The sequence below is a fragment of the Theropithecus gelada genome, chromosome 1, assembly GCF_003255815.1.
Source record: "Theropithecus gelada isolate Dixy chromosome 1, Tgel_1.0, whole genome shotgun sequence".
Taxonomy (NCBI): domain Eukaryota; kingdom Metazoa; phylum Chordata; class Mammalia; order Primates; family Cercopithecidae; genus Theropithecus; species Theropithecus gelada.
Window position 1 is genome coordinate 53,507,270 of NC_037668.1, and position 5,344 is coordinate 53,512,613.

At 44.2% G+C, this 5,344-nt stretch overlaps 1 pseudogene; it reads left to right on the forward strand.

Moving 5' to 3' along the window:
* Positions 1 to 482: 482 nt before the first annotated feature.
* On the forward strand, positions 483 to 1,367 carry LOC112606413 (annotated as a pseudogene).
* The last annotated feature ends 3,977 nt before the right edge of the window (positions 1,368 to 5,344 follow it).

Sequence of the window (5,344 nt, forward strand, 5' to 3'; positions counted from 1 at the left end):
ACCTGGCACAAGACCTTTGTGAGCCCCCAGATCACTTGTCTCGGAGGCTGGATCAGAAATAAACATTTTGGTCTTATTATAAGCATAGTGGAGGTGTAGGATTGAAAAATCAGAGTGTTGGAGCTGGAAGGATCCTTAGAGATGAGCTGGTCAGAACCCCTCATTTTGCAGATGGGGAGACTGAGGCCCACAGCAGGGAGGAGTCTTTCTTGCTCAAGATCACACAGCGTGTTAGTGCCAAAGCTAGTACCCTCCCTAAAGGAGTTTCTCCCTCAGCCTCCCCCTGCAGAAATGGGGCTAAGGAGACTGGGCGCAGTGGCTCACGCCTATAATCCCAGCACTTTGGGAGGCCGAGGCGGGTGGATCACCTGAGGTCAGGAGTTCGAGACCTGCCTGGCCAACATGGGAAACCCCATTGCTAACAAAAATACAAAAATTAGAGTGTTCAATCTGCTTCCAGATGGGCGAGAAGACTCGTGGTCTGGTTCTTGGACTTCCCTAACAGCATGGCCCCTAAATGCCAGTCTCCACTGCCTCAAAAGAAGAAACCAAGACCACCGCCTGCTCTGGGACCGGAGGAGACATTGGCCTCTGCAGGCTTGCTGAAGAAGGGAGAAAAAGAACAGCAAGAAGCAATTGAACACATTAAGGAAGTACAAAATGAAATAGACAGACTTAATGAACGAGCTAGTGATGAGATTTTGAAAGTAGAACAGAAATATACCAAACTCCACCAACCATTTTTTCAGAAGAGGTCAGAATTGATCACCAAAATCCCAAATTTTTGGGTAACAACATTTGTCAACCATCCACAAGTGTCTGCACTGCTTGGGGAGGAAGACGAAGAGGCACTGCATTATTTGACCAGAGTTGAAGTGACAGAATTTGAAGATATTAAATCAGGTTACAGAACAGATTTTTATTTTGATGGAAATCCTTACTTTGAAAATAAAGTTCTCTCCAAAGAATTTCATCTGAAGGAGAGTGGTGATCCATCTTCAAAGTCCACCAAAATCAAATGGAAATCTGGAAAGGATTTGACGAAACGTTCAAGTCAAACGCAGAATAAAGCCAGCAGGAAGAGGCAGCATGAGGAACCAGAGAGCTTCTTTACCTGGTTTACTGACCATTCTGATGCAGGTGCTGATGAGTTAGGAGAGGTCATCAAAGATGATATTTGGCCAAACCCATTACAGAACTACTTGGTTCCTGATATGGATGATGAAGAAGGAGAAGGAGAAGATGATGATGATGATGAAGAGGAGGAAGGATTAGAAGATACTGATGAAGGGGATGAGGATGAAGGTGAAGAAGATGAAGATGATGAAGGGGAGGAAGGAGAGAAGGATGAAGGAGAAGATGACTAATAGAACACTGATGGATTCCAACCTTCGTTTTTTAAAATTTTTTCCAGTCCCTGGGAGCAAGTTGCAGTCTTTTTTTTTTTTTCCTCTTGTGCTCAGTCGCCTTGTTCTTGAGTTCTCTTTTCTCTACTCCATGGTTCTCAACTTATTTGGGGGGAAATACCTTGAGCAGAATACAATGGGAAAAGAGTCTCTACCTCTTTCTGTTCAAAGTTCATTTTTATCCCTTCCTGTCTCAACAAAAACTGTATGGAATCAACACCACCGAGCTCTGTGGGAAGAAAGAAAACCCTGCTCCCTTCGCTCTGCTGGAAGCTGGAGGGTGCTAGGCCCCTGTGTAGCAGTGCAAAGAATTCTAGCTTGTTTCCTCCTTTCTCTGTATGTTGGGCTCAGAGAGTACACTGTGTCTCTGTGTGAATATGGACAGTTAGCATTTACCAACATGTATCTGTCTACTTTCTCTTGTTTAAAAAAAGAAAAAAAAACTTTTAAAAATGGGGTTATAGAAGGTCAGCAAAGGGTGGGTTTGAGATGTTTGGGTGGGTTAAGTGGGCATTTTGACAACGTGGCTTCTCCTTTGGCATGTTTAATTATGATATTTGACAGACATCCTTGCAGTTTAAGATGACACTTTTAAAAATAAATTCTCTCCTAATGATGACTTGAGCCCTGCCACTCAATGGGAGAATCAGCAGAACCTGTAGGATCTTATTTGGAATTGACATTCTCTATTGTAATTTTGTTCCTGTTAATTTTTAAATTTTCTTTTTGTTTCACTGGAAAGGAAAGATGATGCTCAGTTTCAAAAGTGTACAAGTTGCTTTGTTACAATAAAACTAAATGTGTACACGAAGGAAAAAAAACCACAAAAATTAGCCGGGTGTGGGGGCGTGGTGGCGCATGCCTGTAATCCCAGCTACGCAGAAGGCTGAGGCAGAAGATTTGCTTGAACGCAGGTGGTGGAGGTAGCAGTGGGCCAAGATTGCGCCACTGCACTACAGCCTGGGCAAGAGAGCAAGACTCCATCTCAGAAAAAAAAAAAAGAGAGAGAAAGAAAGAAATGGGGCTGGAGCTCCCCAAGCTTGGGAAGGAGAAGGGAGGGGACACTGACGGGGATTCTCCCTGCTACAGCAGTTAGGAGCTGCTCCCAAAACATTCACTGACAGGCCTAGCCAATTGTCCTTAATGACCTTATTGTGGCATTTTGATAACAACTTGTGGTTGGCTCAGTGGGTACTAGGTCTCTAACAATGCATCAATGAGGCCTCTTATAATTTCTCCAGAGGAGAAATTCAGGGTCAGCAATCTGGTAGGAAGGAAGACTCCAAGATGTGCCTTGGGGACAGGGTATATATGGGAACTCTGTAATTTCCACTCAACTTCACTGTGAACCTAAAACTTCTCTAAAAATAAAGTCTTTTCAAACACACACACACAACCGGGAATGGTGTCTCATGCCTGTAATCCCAACATTTTGGGAAGCCAAGGCGGGCAGATCACTTGAAGCCAGGGGTTCAAGACTAGCCTGGCCAACATGGTGAAACCCCATCTCTACTAAAAAACACAAAAATGAGCCAGGTGGGGTGGCATGCGCCTGTATTCCAGCTACTCGGGCACCTGTAATTCCAGCTATTTGGGGGGCTGAGGTGAGAGAATCGCTTGAACCCAGGAGGCGGAGGTTGCAGTAAGCCAAGATTGTGCCACTGCACTCCAGCCTGGGGGACAGAGCGAGACTGTATCTCAAACACACACACACACACACACACATTGTAGTTAGACCCCAATTGAAGTGCCAGTGTGACTTTCACCTCTTAGAACCTCTGTTTCCTCAGTTGTAAAAGGGAGGACAATAATAGTACGTGCTTTACAGGGTCGCTGTGCAGATTAGATGAGATCACTCTAAAACAGTACTTTGCACAGTGCCTCGCACAGACGGTAGTATGAATATTACCTATTATTTATTTATACTACCGATTTGTATTTATCTATAGTTTATAGGTAAAATTGTTCCATGATAATCTGCTTCCGGTGGACCCATTCTAAGTAGGGACAACCCATTTGCCTCTTCCCATGTGACCTCTGTTCAGACAGGAAACGTAAGGCTCAGATTCATATTGATTTATGGGGCTGGGGACCTGGAGTCCAAAGACTCCAGGAGTCTTAGCTCCACCGGTGACTTATTAGGAACTTAAGTTACTGAGTCCCTTTGAGTCTCAGTTTCTCCAGATGTAAAAGACTAGGCTCATATTCTCCACTTCGTAGGGTTCTTGTGGGATAAAGGACTTGGATCTCCACAGGTCTGGGAATTCAGACCTGCTTTAGTGAGACTGGAGCATCAGCTTCACCAATGGAATCTGCCACCAGGGGGCAGGCTTGCTACATCCAAGTTCCCATTTGTCCAAAATACGCATTTCCTTTTTTGAGCGTGATTGTCTTAACTTTTTTATTATGGAAAGAGTCCAACATACACAAAAGTAGAATGGTATAATAAGCCTCATGTACCCAGCACTAAGTTTCAGTAACTATCAATATTTTGCCAATCTTCCCCTCTCTTTTTGTTTGCTCTGCTGCTAGTGGAGTATTTTAAAGCATATTCCAGACCTCATTTTATTTTATCCCTAATACACATGTGCTACTCCAATTGAAAAAGATTTATTTTCTGCCGGGCATGGTGGCTCACACCTGTAATCCGAGCACTTTGGGAGGCTGAGGTGGGCGAATCACCTGAGGTCAGGAATTCGAGACCAGCCTGACAACAGTGGAGAAACCCTGTCTCTACTGAAAATACAAACTTAGTCAAGTGCGATGGCACATGCCTATAATCCCTGCCACTTGGGAGGCTGAGGCAGGAGAATCACTTGAAACCGGGAGGCAGAGGTTGTGGTGAACCAAGATCGCGCTATTGCACTCCAGCCTGGGCAACAAGAGTGAAACTCCATCTCCAAAAAAAAGAAGAAAGAAAAAGACTTACTTTCACAAGCACTGTGTCACTTAACAAAAAAGAACAATAATTCCTTAATTTGATCTAAGTTCATATCTAAATTTATTTTTTCTTTTCTTTCTTTTTCTTTTTTTTTTTTGAGGGTCTCACTGTCTCTAGCCCAGGCTGGAGTGCAGTGGCCTAATCTCCACTCACTGCAACCTCTGCCTCCTGGGTTCAAGTGATTCTCCTGCCTCAGCCTCCCAAGTAGCTGGGACTACAGGCGTGTGCCACCACGCCTGGCTAATTTTTGCATTTTTTGGTAGAGACTGTGTTGTTCACTGTGTCGGCCAGGCTGGTCTCAAACCCCTGGCCTCAAGTGATCTGCCCGCATCAGCCTCCCAAAGTGTTGGGATTTCAGGTGTGAGCCACAGTGCCTAACCTATATTTAAATTTCTGAAGACGTCTTTTGACAGCTAACTCATTAGAATCTCGATCCAAATGAGGTTACTGCATTTGGTAAGTCACTTTCACATTCTACTGTCCAGTTTTACTTCTGTATCATGAATCTACTGGAGAATCCAGGACACTTGTCCTGTAGAATGCTCCACATTTGGAGTTTGACTGATTATAGTCTTTGTATATCCCTCATATTTCTGGTAAACTGGTAATTAGATTTTGGCTTCATAAGGCTTACGCTCTTTTTCTTTCTTTTGTTGTTGTTTTTCTTTTTTTTGAGACAGGGTCTCACTCTGTCACCCAGGCTGGAGTGCAGAGGCAAGATCTCGGCTCACTGCAAGCTCTACCTCCCAGGTTCAAGCAATCCTCCTGCCTCAGCCTCCCTAGTAGCTGGGACTACAGGCGTGCACCACCACACCTGGCTAATATTTTTTTTTTTTTTTATTAGAGATGGGGTTTCACCATGTTGGCCAGGCTGGTCTCGAACTCCTGACCTCAGGTAATCTGACTGCCTCGGCCTCCCAAACTTTTGGGATTACAGGTGTGAGCCACCAAACCCAGACTTTTTTTTTTTTTTTTTTTTTTTGAGGGGGTCTCGTTT